General features: G+C 46.5%; 5 non-coding genes and 1 pseudogene across 5 annotated transcripts; all 6 read right to left on the reverse strand.

Annotated features, from left to right (window-relative positions):
* Positions 1–4,177: 4,177 nt before the first annotated feature.
* LOC130339980 (U2 spliceosomal RNA) lies at positions 4,178–4,395 on the reverse strand (annotated as a pseudogene).
* Positions 4,396–6,482: 2,087 nt separating this feature from the next.
* Positions 6,483–6,673, reverse strand: LOC130339995 (U2 spliceosomal RNA). The gene has a single exon (XR_008880207.1). It is a non-coding gene; the product is annotated as a U2 spliceosomal RNA (small nuclear RNA).
* A 2,088-nt stretch (positions 6,674–8,761) lies between these two features.
* LOC130339996 (U2 spliceosomal RNA) lies at positions 8,762–8,952 on the reverse strand. The gene has a single exon (XR_008880208.1). It is a non-coding gene; the product is annotated as a U2 spliceosomal RNA (small nuclear RNA).
* A 2,085-nt stretch (positions 8,953–11,037) lies between these two features.
* Positions 11,038–11,228, reverse strand: LOC130339997 (U2 spliceosomal RNA). Its single transcript, XR_008880209.1, has one exon. It is a non-coding gene; the product is annotated as a U2 spliceosomal RNA (small nuclear RNA).
* A 2,062-nt stretch (positions 11,229–13,290) lies between these two features.
* On the reverse strand, positions 13,291–13,481 carry LOC130339998 (U2 spliceosomal RNA). Its single transcript, XR_008880210.1, has one exon. It is a non-coding gene; the product is annotated as a U2 spliceosomal RNA (small nuclear RNA).
* A 2,092-nt stretch (positions 13,482–15,573) lies between these two features.
* LOC130339999 (U2 spliceosomal RNA) lies at positions 15,574–15,764 on the reverse strand. The gene has a single exon (XR_008880211.1). It is a non-coding gene; the product is annotated as a U2 spliceosomal RNA (small nuclear RNA).
* Positions 15,765–15,956: the final 192 nt, after the last annotated feature.

The following is a 15,956-nucleotide window of genomic DNA, read 5'->3' on the forward strand; positions in this document are numbered from 1 at the left end:
ATCTTAGCTATAGCTGAATCCCAGTTAGGGCTCCCATCATTGACCTGGTTAAAAACAATACCTAAAACTTTAATTTGATCCTGTTGCATTGTGACTCCTGGGGTGATGGATGAATCCCAGGAGCCAATATAAAAACAGTCACATTTATCTGTGTTTAGCTTAAAACCAGAGACCTCGCAGAAATAGCTGGTGTTCCTCAATGCCCCCCTCATGGATGGAGAGTCCGGGCACAGTATGGTGACATCATCCATGTACCCCAACACCTTTAGATGGGTCCCTCCTCCACCAGGTATCGGTACGCCTCTTACTACCCGGTCTTTTCTGAGGAGGGCCATCAGTGGTTCGATTGCGCAAATAAAAAGGAGTGGGGACAGGGGGCAGCCCTGTTTGACACCTGATAAAAGAGGAACACCGCTGGTTAAAAAGCCATTAACAGAGACTTGACTAAAACAGGATCGGTATAAAAGCATGATTCGGCTTAAAATCGTTTCAGGCACTGCCATCTTTTTAAGAACTAAAAACAGGTATTCATGGGAGACCCTATCAAAGGCTTTTTCAAAGTCTAAGGATAAAATTGCTACAGTTTGATTTCTATCCTTAAAATACCATAAAACATCTCTTAAAATATTTAGGGATTCAGCTATAGACCTTCCAGGTACCCCACAAACCTGATTTGGGTGAATTAATTTATGAATAAAAGGTTTAAAACGGACAGCTAATAACTTGGCTAAAACTTTATAATCAACATTTAAAAGTGTGATGGGGCGCCAATTTTTTAGCATATCCTTTTCACCCTTTTTAAAAAGTAATGATACAATCCCCCTCCTCCAGGAAGGGGGAAGTTCATTAACAATAAAAGTTTCTTTATACAATAAAACCATATCATCCTTTAAAATATCCCAAAAAGCTAAATAAAATTCGATGGGTAAACCATCTTCCCCAGGGGCCTTCCCACTAGAAAAACTTTTAAAAACAAATAAAAGTTCATCTAAGTTAAGATCACGGGATAAAACCTCCTGGTCTAAAACATCTAGCTTAAAATCAAGGGAATTAAGAACATGTTCTAAAAAGGATGGATTAAGATCTTTCTTATTAAAAAGAAGCTGGTAGAAGTTAAAAACTGCATCTAACATGCCTTTTGGAGTGGATTCACCCTCAAGGTTTTGGATGATATCCCTCCTATTCATCACTTTTTTAAAAAAGAAACGGGAACATTTCTCGCCCTCCTCCAGGTGCTGCACATGTGAGTTAAAAATGATTTGTTTCCCTTTCTTTTCTATGGCATGTTTTATTTCAGTTTTAAGGTTTAAAATATCATTTTCTACATCCATACCAGCTTCTTTCAATTTAAAAAGTACATTTAAACGCATGTTAAGAACATAAAACCACTGTTTTTCCATTTTTGCCTTCTTCTTACCTGCTTTGATAAAAAAAAATCTGATTTTAGATTTGGTGCCCTCCCACCAGTGCAGCATAGGCTCGTGGGGTTTTCTTTGTGATTGCCAGCATTGGTAGGTCCGCACAAACTCCTCTTTTATCTCAGGGTCCTCTAGGAGTGTGGTGTTTAATCTCCAGAGGCCCCTTTTTGCTTTTTGCTCCCCCTCTAGCTCCAGGCCCACCAAGAGGAGCTTATGATCAGAGAAGATATTCTGCTCGAGCGTGCATTTCAGGGGTTTAAAAGCTCTAGAGGAAAAAATAAAATCGATTCTGGAGCTCACTCTTCCATTGGACCATGTGGCGCCTGGGTCCTCCGGCAAGAGATCCTTCCAGCAATCTTTCAAATTAAAATCATCAATAAAATTTTTAAGCAGGTAAGAAGTGCGGTCTTTACGATTAATATCCCCACCCTGCCGGTGTTCCCCATCACGTATGCAGTTAAAATCACCTCCCACCAGCAGGGGGGAAGACCCAACACAAAACAGTGGTAAAATTTCAAATAGTTCTGCCCGCTCCTGTTTATCAGGAGGGGCATACACATTTAAAACACGAATTAAAAGTCCATTAAAATATAGATGAATTAAAAGAGCTCTGCCAGGCACAATCTCAGTTACTGTATGAATAGAAAAGGACTGGCCTCGGCAGAGCAGCCCAACACCCACAGAACGACAGTCATTTGCACCGGACCATATGGATGGGCCCAGCTTCCAGTCTTCTTTTAAGTCTTTATAGTCCATTTTACTAGGGATTCCACATTCTTGTAGCAGGCAAAGGTCAAAGTCACATGTCTCTAGATAAGAAAATAAAGCAGCCCTGCGATCAGGGCTCTTTAAGGACCTCTCATTGAGTGAGGCAATTTTTACAGGGATAGGCATAGTTTATGGAGAGTCCGTGCTTGGAGAATCAAAGTCAATAATAAGCTGCGTACCGTCATCCCCCGCCTGCGGGGTCATCAGCTCCTTGATGTTCTGAGGGTCGGAGCTTGAGATCGATGATGCCCCGACCCTGAGCTCGCTCTCGTCCGAACTACGGCACGCCGCTTTCCTTTGAATGTCTTCCTCTTCTTCTTCTCTTTGTCTTTTAAATGTCACACTGCTGTCCATATCCTCTGTGTTGCTCTCACTCGATGTAATCTCTGGCCCCCGGCTGATGGATCTGCGTCTTCTTTCATCATTTGACGACTGGAACTGCTGCACAGGGGCCTGTGAGGCCTCTTTTCCGGAACCTTTGCCGCTACCTTGGGAAGTTTTCATCGCTTGTTCCCCAGCAAGCGTTGCTGAGGACTGTTGCTCCAACTTCCCCATCGATCGACGATGGCCAGTTTTACCCACCGGGTCCACTGCTGGCGGGGCAGCAAACCCTGGTTTGGCGCCACTTGTCTTCTTGGCCCTGTCCTGTATAGGCGGAGTAACAGGACCGGGCTCAGACCTGGCCACCTGGCTCCCCTTCCGGCGGGCTTTCACCGGGGCCTCTTCGTCCGGAGCAGGGCGACCCTGGGCCAAGCCAGTACCTGGCTTATGCTGCAATTTTGGGTCCACTTTTGCCCCCACCGAGGACCGTCGGCTGCCACCCGCCACAGGTGAGCCCCCTTCAGAAGTTTCGGCGGGCTCTTGAGCCAGGTAGGAAGTCGATCGACGTCTTTCAATTTCCCGGGCAGTAAACTCGATCACCCGCCCGGGCTTCGTGGAATCCCCATGGCCTCCCCCTAGCACTACCACCGGTGGGCCCCCCGATGGAGCACCAGAGGTCTTGGGCCTGGACCCATCAGTACCTGCCATCTGGGGTTTGGGCATCTTAAAAAAGGACGTCTTTTGTCCTGTCCCCTCTTTGGGTGGGCCCAGCCTTGACCCACCCATCGTAGTTTTTGCTTTATGGGGACAGGAATTAAAATCGTGATTTTCCTCTCCGCAGAGGTTGCACCTTATCGTATGGCTACATCTTGAGGCTATGTGACCTTCTTGGCCACACCTATTGCAGCGAATCACACGCTCCGCGCCGCAGGTCTCCTGGGTGTGGCCAAACCTCAAGCAATTTCGGCAATACATAGGCATTTGAGGATAGAACAGGAAGCCCCGAACTCTCCCGATGGCAAAATTTGGGGGCGGATGGCAAAGACCCCCAATACCACCGGGATCCTTACGGAGCTTGACCCAGAACTTCCTCTTGCCGTTCCAGAACCGCACGGAGTTCAAGATTTTGTTTGCGAATCGCACCTCTTCGCAGTATCGCCGAAGAAAAGTGGCTATATCCTCCGTGGTCACATGAGGGCTGTGCATAGCCACCACCAACGGTATATGTTCCTCACCATAGAGGAACTGGAACGAAAGACCGTCGAGTCGATCGTCCCTCTGGTCCGCACCAGACAAGGTTGCATAGATGTTATCGCAACACGCCGTGGCCGTGAAGGTGACGGTATACAGGCCACGGCTTTCCTGGTCATTTAGACACAGGATGTCCTCCCTATTGAGGCGGAAGTAGTCAAGAAGAATCACCTCCGCAATGAAGCGGAGGTTCTTCAACTGACGATGGCTCTCCGACACCTCTATGCGGATGGTATTTCGCATCGACATTTCCCCAGAGGGGAAAGCCCAGGAGAACGGCATCTTCCACACCCAGGGACTAAGCCCCTTCCCCAATAGCAGCAGGGGCTCGGAATCCCGCTATAAAAGCGGAACCCTTACCCAAGGCAGAGGTCGGGGGTACCCTAGGTGCTTCCGAAGCTACAGGTAACGCTCAACGTACCGAAAATGCCTTCTGAGACACAAGGTCCCAGAGACAGGGGGATCGCAACCCGTTGTCCGTGGACTAAGCCCGCTCCCCAATAGCAGCAAGGGGGTGAAGTCCCTCCGTAAGGAGAGACAATCCCCCAAGGCCGAGAAGCGGGGTACCACAGACACCTTCCGACCAGACCAAATGCAGATACTACACTTGATCTTAGCCAAAAGGCCGAGAAGCGATAACCGTGAAAGGGGCGGGCCCAACAAGGTCCCCTTCATGGGCACTATCACTGCTTGCTGTCAGGGAGGCTGCCAGACAATTTTCCATGCACACTCTGGGCTGGGGGGCAGTCAACCACCAGTACACACAGCAGAACCTAAACCCATACCATTATTGCTAAGCAGCAAGACAGGGGCCCATTGCACTCCCACGGGGCCTTTTTAAATGCAATCCATAACCCGGATTTGCCAGGAACCCTTCTTACTCCTCCTACTTGCATGTGACACTGGGCTTAGGATCTGCATAGGAAACACACACACAAGCACACACCTACCTTTGTTGCCTGCAGATGCCTCCTTGGCTGTCCCCAAACGGTATCAAACCAACACCCACGGGAAGCTGTAAGCATAGAGGACATGCCTGCACCCCATTGGACTTACCTGTGTGGGTTAAATCCGGGTTATTTGACAACCTATGGCGGTGATGGTTCTGCTCAGGCAGAGCAGTGCTGATGCTCCTCATAAAGCTGTCGCTGCTGTGAAGGTTCTAGGTGACATCACAAATCCCTATGGTTACATACACAACAAAGCTGGGTTGTTGTTGTTTACACTCTGCAAGGCCTGTGGAAGTGAGTGACATCATAGCACTGTAGTTCTGAGGGTTCTAGATGGATGCAACAATCTCCTGTTGCTTCTATGAAGGCCATAATAGACGACATCACCAAACAGCTCCATAGTCACATACACAGCAAAGGAGAGATGTTGTTTACACCTAGTGATGTCAGTGGTATTGAGTGACATCACAGCACAGTGCTAAGGCTCCTGGGCCTGGACACAGCAGCGGCTGCAATATCTCAACGGAGAATACGTTTATATATATGTGTGTGTGTGCGCGTATATATATATATATATATATATATATATATATATATATATATATATATATTCTCCGCCGAAATCACTTTTAAACCCATTTCCACCTTTTTTTCCCTTCTCTTCCTCTTACTTTTTTTTCACGTTTTTTTACGTTTTTCTCCTTTTCGCCTCTTTTCTGGGCGTATTATTCTTCTTTTTCTTCTTTTTTTTCGTCTAATGCATACCCCATCAGTGCAGCAATGCTTATTCAATACCGCCAGCAGATGGAGACACTGGGGGATAATTTTCTAAGGATTTATACTGATTTTTCCTGTCTGAATTTGTCGCACAGAAAGTTGCAGGCCAAATATGTGTGACATTTCTGCGACTTTAGCTTCTAGAGCATTTTTACAACATTATACATAGGTGCTGAATACATAAAAAGCGACTGTTCAGCGACAGACAAGTCGCATCGGCTGAAAGTAGGCCAGAATGTCAGTCCATGTTGGAGCAGGTTTAGATACAGTCTAAAGTATAGATCTCAAAGTCTGTGCACAGAATTTAGCAAGGGCCTCGCACCTTCTGATGCATCAGGTAGGTGCACAATAGCATAGCCTAACCCTCTGTACTTTGGTCTATATTGATGCGGGACATAGACAGCCAGCTGATGACCAATCCATTAGTGCAATGGATGGCTGGAAGCATTTGTCTTTGCCTTTGCAATACCACAGAAGCAATGCATGGTCAATGTACAGCAATGACACACCTGTGTGAACAGCCAGGAGACCCCCCCCATGTTATGTTACATAGTTACATAGTTAGTACGGTCGAAAAAAGACATATGTCCATCAAGTTCAACCAGGGAATTAAGGGGTAGGGGTGTGGCGCGATATTGGGGAAGGGATGAGATTTTATATTTCTTCATAAGCATTAATCTTATTTTGTCAATTAGGAACATTCAGCACCCACCCGCTATCAAGGCAGCTGCCTATCATGTCATGCCCTACCTGCACAGGTGTGCTGGCTACTCAAATGATCCAATTAAGGAGGCCATTTAGTCAGCAGCAGCAGAAGTCCTGTGCCTGGACGCTCCAACAGCGGCCAGACACAAGCAGAAGCAGCAGAAGCAGCAGCAGCACCACCTTTTGTTTTTTGGCTGCAGCAGCAGCAGCAAGGCCCACAGGGCTGGCTAGCTGGCTAGCCAGCAAGCAGGTAGCAATGAAAGTAGGAATCGTTCTTTTTAACCCTGTAAGGGGGTGGTGCACTGTACCCGAAGATACTGCCATATCGGGTCAATGCATAGGGCGACGGAAGCAAGCTTCGAAATCGGCCCCCGTTCTCAAAAATCCATTTAATATATGGTCCCCAGATAGGGGACGTATCAGATATTAAACTGATAAGAACAGATACTACACTTGATCTTAGCCAAAAGGCCGAGAAGCGATAACCGTGAAAGGGGCGGGCCCAACAAGGTCCCCTTCATGGGCACTATCACTGCTTGCTGTCAGGGAGGCTGCCAGACAATTTTCCATGCACACTCTGGGCTGGGGGGCAGTCAACCACCAGTACACACAGCAGAACCTAAACCCATACCATTATTGCTAAGCAGCAAGACAGGGGCCCATTGCACTCCCACGGGGCCTTTTTAAATGCAATCCATAACCCGGATTTGCCAGGAACCCTTCTTACTCCTCCTACTTGCATGTGACACTGGGCTTAGGATCTGCATAGGAAACACACACACAAGCACACACCTACCTTTGTTGCCTGCAGATGCCTCCTTGGCTGTCCCCAAACGGTATCAAACCAACACCCACGGGAAGCTGTAAGCATAGAGGACATGCCTGCACCCCATTGGACTTACCTGTGTGGGTTAAATCCGGGTTATTTGACAACCTATGGCGGTGATGGTTCTGCTCAGGCAGAGCAGTGCTGATGCTCCTCATAAAGCTGTCGCTGCTGTGAAGGTTCTAGGTGACATCACAAATCCCTATGGTTACATACACAACAAAGCTGGGTTGTTGTTGTTTACACTCTGCAAGGCCTGTGGAAGTGAGTGACATCATAGCACTGTAGTTCTGAGGGTTCTAGATGGATGCAACAATCTCCTGTTGCTTCTATGAAGGCCATAATAGACGACATCACCAAACAGCTCCATAGTCACATACACAGCAAAGGAGAGATGTTGTTTACACCTAGTGATGTCAGTGGTATTGAGTGACATCACAGCACAGTGCTAAGGCTCCTGGGCCTGGACACAGCAGCGGCTGCAATATCTCAACGGAGAATACGTTTATATATATGTGTGTGTGTGCGCGTATATATATATATATATATATATATATATATATATATATATATATTTATCCGCCGAAATCACTTTTAAACCCATTTCCACCTTTTTTTCCCTTCTCTTCCTCTTACTTTTTTTTCACGTTTTTTTACGTTTTTCTCCTTTTCGCCTCTTTTCTGGGCGTATTATTCTTCTTTTTCTTCTTTTTTTTCGTCTAATGCATACCCCATCAGTGCAGCAATGCTTATTCAATACCGCCAGCAGATGGAGACACTGGGGGATAATTTTCTAAGGATTTATACTGATTTTTCCTGTCTGAATTTGTCGCACAGAAAGTTGCAGGCCAAATATGTGTGACATTTCTGCGACTTTAGCTTCTAGAGCATTTTTACAACATTATACATAGGTGCTGAATACATAAAAAGCGACTGTTCAGCGACAGACAAGTCGCATCGGCTGAAAGTAGGCCAGAATGTCAGTCCATGTTGGAGCAGGTTTAGATACAGTCTAAAGTATAGATCTCAAAGTCTGTGCACAGAATTTAGCAAGGGCCTCGCACCTTCTGATGCATCAGGTAGGTGCACAATAGCATAGCCTAACCCTCTGTACTTTGGTCTATATTGATGCGGGACATAGACAGCCAGCTGATGACCAATCCATTAGTGCAATGGATGGCTGGAAGCATTTGTCTTTGCCTTTGCAATACCACAGAAGCAACGCATGGTCAATGTACAGCAATGACACACCTGTGTGAACAGCCAGGAGACCCCCCCCATGTTATGTTACATAGTTACATAGTTAGTACGGTCGAAAAAAGACATATGTCCATCAAGTTCAACCAGGGAATTAAGGGGTAGGGGTGTGGCGCGATATTGGGGAAGGGATGAGATTTTATATTTCTTCATAAGCATTAATCTTATTTTGTCAATTAGGAACATTCAGCACCCACCCGCTATCAAGGCAGCTGCCTATCATGTCATGCCCTACCTGCACAGGTGTGCTGGCTACTCAAATGATCCAATTAAGGAGGCCATTTAGTCAGCAGCAGCAGAAGTCCTGTGCCTGGACGCTCCAACAGCGGCCAGACACAAGCAGAAGCAGAAGCAGCAGAAGCAGCAGCAGCACCACCTTTTGTTTTTTGGCTGCAGCAGCAGCAGCAAGGCCCACAGGGCTGGCTAGCTGGCTAGCCAGCAAGCAGGTAGCAATGAAAGTAGGAATCTTTCTTTTTAACCCTGTAAGGGGGTGGTGCACTGTACCCGAAGATACTGCCATATCGGGTCAATGCATAGGGCGACGGAAGCAAGCTTCGAAATCGGCCCCCGTTCTCAAAAATCCATTTAATATATGGTCCCCAGATAGGGGACGTATCAGATATTAAACTGATAAGAACAGATACTACACTTGATCTTAGCCAAAAGGCCGAGAAGCGATAACCGTGAAAGGGGCGGGCCCAACAAGGTCCCCTTCATGGGCACTATCACTGCTTGCTGTCAGGGAGGCTGCCAGACAATTTTCCATGCACACTCTGGGCTGGGGGGCAGTCAACCACCAGTACACACAGCAGAACCTAAACCCATACCATTATTGCTAAGCAGCAAGACAGGGGCCCATTGCACTCCCACGGGGCCTTTTTAAATGCAATCCATAACCCGGATTTGCCAGGAACCCTTCTTACTCCTCCTACTTGCATGTGACACTGGGCTTAGGATCTGCATAGGAAACACACACACAAGCACACACCTACCTTTGTTGCCTGCAGATGCCTCCTTGGCTGTCCCCAAACGGTATCAAACCAACACCCACGGGAAGCTGTAAGCATAGAGGACATGCCTGCACCCCATTGGACTTACCTGTGTGGGTTAAATCCGGGTTATTTGACAACCTATGGCGGTGATGGTTCTGCTCAGGCAGAGCAGTGCTGATGCTCCTCATAAAGCTGTCGCTGCTGTGAAGGTTCTAGGTGACATCACAAATCCCTATGGTTACATACACAACAAAGCTGGGTTGTTGTTGTTTACACTCTGCAAGGCCTGTGGAAGTGAGTGACATCATAGCACTGTAGTTCTGAGGGTTCTAGATGGATGCAACAATCTCCTGTTGCTTCTATGAAGGCCATAATAGACGACATCACCAAACAGCTCCATAGTCACATACACAGCAAAGGAGAGATGTTGTTTACACCTAGTGATGTCAGTGGTATTGAATGACATCACAGCACAGTGCTAAGGCTCCTGGGCCTGGACACAGCAGCGGCTGCAATATCTCAACGGAGAATACGTTTATATATATGTGTGTGTGTGCGCGTATATATATATATATATATATATATATATATATATATATATATTCTCCGCCGAAATCACTTTTAAACCCATTTCCACCTTTTTTTCCCTTCTCTTCCTCTTACTTTTTTTTCACGTTTTTTTACGTTTTTCTCCTTTTCGCCTCTTTTCTGGGCGTATTATTCTTCTTTTTCTTCTTTTTTTTCGTCTAATGCATACCCCATCAGTGCAGCAATGCTTATTCAATACCGCCAGCAGATGGAGACACTGGGGGATAATTTTCTAAGGATTTATACTGATTTTTCCTGTCTGAATTTGTCGCACAGAAAGTTGCAGGCCAAATATGTGTGACATTTCTGCGACTTTAGCTTCTAGAGCATTTTTACAACATTATACATAGGTGCTGAATACATAAAAAGCGACTGTTCAGCGACAGACAAGTCGCATCGGCTGAAAGTAGGCCAGAATGTCAGTCCATGTTGGAGCAGGTTTAGATACAGTCTAAAGTATAGATCTCAAAGTCTGTGCACAGAATTTAGCAAGGGCCTCGCACCTTCTGATGCATCAGGTAGGTGCACAATAGCATAGCCTAACCCTCTGTACTTTGGTCTATATTGATGCGGGACATAGACAGCCAGCTGATGACCAATCCATTAGTGCAATGGATGGCTGGAAGCATTTGTCTTTGCCTTTGCAATACCACAGAAGCAACGCATGGTCAATGTACAGCAATGACACACCTGTGTGAACAGCCAGGAGACCCCCCCCATGTTATGTTACATAGTTACATAGTTAGTACGGTCGAAAAAAGACATATGTCCATCAAGTTCAACCAGGGAATTAAGGGGTAGGGGTGTGGCGCGATATTGGGGAAGGGATGAGATTTTATATTTCTTCATAAGCATTAATCTTATTTTGTCAATTAGGAACATTCAGCACCCACCCGCTATCAAGGCAGCTGCCTATCATGTCATGCCCTACCTGCACAGGTGTGCTGGCTACTCAAATGATCCAATTAAGGAGGCCATTTAGTCAGCAGCAGCAGAAGTCCTGTGCCTGGACGCTCCAACAGCGGCCAGACACAAGCAGAAGCAGAAGCAGCAGAAGCAGCAGCAGCACCACCTTTTGTTTTTTGGCTGCAGCAGCAGCAGCAAGGCCCACAGGGCTGGCTAGCTGGCTAGCCAGCAAGCAGGTAGCAATGAAAGTAGGAATCTTTCTTTTTAACCCTGTAAGGGGGTGGTGCACTGTACCCGAAGATACTGCCATATCGGGTCAATGCATAGGGCGACGGAAGCAAGCTTCGAAATCGGCCCCCGTTCTCAAAAATCCATTTAATATATGGTCCCCAGATAGGGGACGTATCAGATATTAAACTGATAAGAACAGATACTACACTTGATCTTAGCCAAAAGGCCGAGAAGCGATAACCGTGAAAGGGGCGGGCCCAACAAGGTCCCCTTCATGGGCACTATCACTGCTTGCTGTCAGGGAGGCTGCCAGACAATTTTCCATGCACACTCTGGGCTGGGGGGCAGTCAACCACCAGTACACACAGCAGAACCTAAACCCATACCATTATTGCTAAGCAGCAAGACAGGGGCCCATTGCACTCCCACGGGGCCTTTTTAAATGCAATCCATAACCCGGATTTGCCAGGAACCCTTCTTACTCCTCCTACTTGCATGTGACACTGGGCTTAGGATCTGCATAGGAAACACACACACAAGCACACACCTACCTTTGTTGCCTGCAGATGCCTCCTTGGCTGTCCCCAAACGGTATCAAACCAACACCCACGGGAAGCTGTAAGCATAGAGGACATGCCTGCACCCCATTGGACTTACCTGTGTGGGTTAAATCCGGGTTATTTGACAACCTATGGCGGTGATGGTTCTGCTCAGGCAGAGCAGTGCTGATGCTCCTCATAAAGCTGTCGCTGCTGTGAAGGTTCTAGGTGACATCACAAATCCCTATGGTTACATACACAACAAAGCTGGGTTGTTGTTGTTTACACTCTGCAAGGCCTGTGGAAGTGAGTGACATCATAGCACTGTAGTTCTGAGGGTTCTAGATGGATGCAACAATCTCCTGTTGCTTCTATGAAGGCCATAATAGACGACATCACCAAACAGCTCCATAGTCACATACACAGCAAAGGAGAGATGTTGTTTACACCTAGTGATGTCAGTGGTATTGAGTGACATCACAGCACAGTGCTAAGGCTCCTGGGCCTGGACACAGCAGCGGCTGCAATATCTCAACGGAGAATACGTTTATATATATGTGTGTGTGTGCGCGTATATATATATATATATATATATATATATATATATATTTCTCCGCCGAAATCACTTTTAAACCCATTTCCACCTTTTTTTCCCTTCTCTTCCTCTTACTTTTTTTTCACGTTTTTTTACGTTTTTCTCCTTTTCGCCTCTTTTCTGGGCGTATTATTCTTCTTTTTCTTCTTTTTTTTCGTCTAATGCATACCCCATCAGTGCAGCAATGCTTATTCAATACCGCCAGCAGATGGAGACACTGGGGGATAATTTTCTAAGGATTTATACTGATTTTTCCTGTCTGAATTTGTCGCACAGAAAGTTGCAGGCCAAATATGTGTGACATTTCTGCGACTTTAGCTTCTAGAGCATTTTTACAACATTATACATAGGTGCTGAATACATAAAAAGCGACTGTTCAGCGACAGACAAGTCGCATCGGCTGAAAGTAGGCCAGAATGTCAGTCCATGTTGGAGCAGGTTTAGATACAGTCTAAAGTATAGATCTCAAAGTCTGTGCACAGAATTTAGCAAGGGCCTCGCACCTTCTGATGCATCAGGTAGGTGCACAATAGCATAGCCTAACCCTCTGTACTTTGGTCTATATTGATGCGGGACATAGACAGCCAGCTGATGACCAATCCATTAGTGCAATGGATGGCTGGAAGCATTTGTCTTTGCCTTTGCAATACCACAGAAGCAATGCATGGTCAATGTACAGCAATGACACACCTGTGTGAACAGCCAGGAGACCCCCCCCATGTTATGTTACATAGTTACATAGTTAGTACGGTCGAAAAAAGACATATGTCCATCAAGTTCAACCAGGGAATTAAGGGGTAGGGGTGTGGCGCGATATTGGGGAAGGGATGAGATTTTATATTTCTTCATAAGCATTAATCTTATTTTGTCAATTAGGAACATTCAGCACCCACCCGCTATCAAGGCAGCTGCCTATCATGTCATGCCCTACCTGCACAGGTGTGCTGGCTACTCAAATGATCCAATTAAGGAGGCCATTTAGTCAGCAGCAGCAGAAGTCCTGTGCCTGGACGCTCCAACAGCGGCCAGACACAAGCAGAAGCAGCAGCAGCAGCACCACCTTTTGTTTTTTGGCTGCAGCAGCAAGGCCCACAGGGCTGGCTAGCTGGCTAGCCAGCAAGCAGGTAGCAATGAAAGTAGGAATCTTTCTTTTTAACCCTGTAAGGGGGTGGTGCACTGTACCCGAAGATACTGCCATATCGGGTCAATGCATAGGGCGACGGAAGCAAGCTTCGAAATCGGCCCCCGTTCTCAAAAATCCATTTAATATATGGTCCCCAGATAGGGGACGTATCAGATATTAAACTGATAAGAACAGATACTACACTTGATCTTAGCCAAAAGGCCGAGAAGCGATAACCGTGAAAGGGGCGGGCCCAACAAGGTCCCCTTCATGGGCACTATCACTGCTTGCTGTCAGGGAGGCTGCCAGACAATTTTCCATGCACACTCTGGGCTGGGGGGCAGTCAACCACCAGTACACACAGCAGAACCTAAACCCATACCATTATTGCTAAGCAGCAAGACAGGGGCCCATTGCACTCCCACGGGGCCTTTTTAAATGCAATCCATAACCCGGATTTGCCAGGAACCCTTCTTACTCCTCCTACTTGCATGTGACACTGGGCTTAGGATCTGCATAGGAAACACACACACAAGCACACACCTACCTTTGTTGCCTGCAGATGCCTCCTTGGCTGTCCCCAAACGGTATCAAACCAACACCCACGGGAAGCTGTAAGCATAGAGGACATGCCTGCACCCCATTGGACTTACCTGTGTGGGTTAAATCCGGGTTATTTGACAACCTATGGCGGTGATGGTTCTGCTCAGGCAGAGCAGTGCTGATGCTCCTCATAAAGCTGTCGCTGCTGTGAAGGTTCTAGGTGACATCACAAATCCCTATGGTTACATACACAACAAAGCTGGGTTGTTGTTGTTTACACTCTGCAAGGCCTGTGGAAGTGAGTGACATCATAGCACTGTAGTTCTGAGGGTTCTAGATGGATGCAACAATCTCCTGTTGCTTCTATGAAGGCCATAATAGACGACATCACCAAACAGCTCCATAGTCACATACACAGCAAAGGAGAGATGTTGTTTACACCTAGTGATGTCAGTGGTATTGAGTGACATCACAGCACAGTGCTAAGGCTCCTGGGCCTGGACACAGCAGCGGCTGCAATATCTCAACGGAGAATACGTTTATATATATGTGTGTGTGTGCGCGTATATATATATATATATATATATATATATATATATATATATATATATATTTCTCCGCCGAAATCACTTTTAAACCCATTTCCACCTTTTTTTCCCTTCTCTTCCTCTTACTTTTTTTTCACGTTTTTTTACGTTTTTCTCCTTTTCGCCTCTTTTCTGGGCGTATTATTCTTCTTTTTCTTCTTTTTTTTCGTCTAATGCATACCCCATCAGTGCAGCAATGCTTATTCAATACCGCCAGCAGATGGAGACACTGGGGGATAATTTTCTAAGGATTTATACTGATTTTTCCTGTCTGAATTTGTCGCACAGAAAGTTGCAGGCCAAATATGTGTGACATTTCTGCGACTTTAGCTTCTAGAGCATTTTTACAACATTATACATAGGTGCTGAATACATAAAAAGCGACTGTTCAGCGACAGACAAGTCGCATCGGCTGAAAGTAGGCCAGAATGTCAGTCCATGTTGGAGCAGGTTTAGATACAGTCTAAAGTATAGGTCTCAAAGTCTGTGCACAGAATTTAGCAAGGGCCTCGCACCTTCTGATGCATCAGGTAGGTGCACAATAGCATAGCCTAACCCTCTGTACTTTGGTCTATATTGATGCGGGACATAGACAGCCAGCTGATGACCAATCCATTAGTGCAATGGATGGCTGGAAGCATTTGTCTTTGCCTTTGCAATACCACAGAAGCAACGCATGGTCAATGTACAGCAATGACACACCTGTGTGAACAGCCAGGAGACCCCCCCCATGTTATGTTACATAGTTACATAGTTAGTACGGTCGAAAAAAGACATATGTCCATCAAGTTCAACCAGGGAATTAAGGGGTAGGGGTGTGGCGCGATATTGGGGAAGGGATGAGATTTTATATTTCTTCATAAGCATTAATCTTATTTTGTCAATTAGGAACATTCAGCACCCACCCGCTATCAAGGCAGCTGCCTATCATGTCATGCCCTACCTGCACAGGTGTGCTGGCTACTCAAATGATCCAATTAAGGAGGCCATTTAGTCAGCAGCAGCAGAAGTCCTGTGCCTGGACGCTCCAACAGCGGCCAGACACAAGCAGAAGCAGAAGCAGCAGAAGCAGCAGCAGCACCACCTTTTGTTTTTTGGCTGCAGCAGCAGCAGCAAGGCCCACAGGGCTGGCTAGCTGGCTAGCCAGCAAGCAGGTAGCAATGAAAGTAGGAATCTTTCTTTTTAACCCTGTAAGGGGGTGGTGCACTGTACCCGAAGATACTGCCATATCGGGTCAATGCATAGGGCGACGGAAGCAAGCTTCGAAATCGGCCCCCGTTCTCAAAAATCCATTTAATATATGGTCCCCAGATAGGGGACGTATCAGATATTAAACTGATAAGAACAGATACTACACTTGATCTTAGCCAAAAGGCCGAGAAGCGATAACCGTGAAAGGGGCGGGCCCAACAAGGTCCCCTTCATGGGCACTATCACTGCTTGCTGTCAGGGAGGCTGCCAGACAATTTTCCATGCACACTCTGGGCTGGGGGGCAGTCAACCACCAGTACACACAGCAGAACCTAAACCCATACCATTATTGCTAAGCAGCAAGACAGGGGCCCATTGCACTCCCACG

This window comes from Hyla sarda, unplaced genomic scaffold (assembly GCF_029499605.1).
Source record: "Hyla sarda isolate aHylSar1 unplaced genomic scaffold, aHylSar1.hap1 scaffold_564, whole genome shotgun sequence".
Lineage (NCBI taxonomy): Eukaryota > Metazoa > Chordata > Amphibia > Anura > Hylidae > Hyla > Hyla sarda.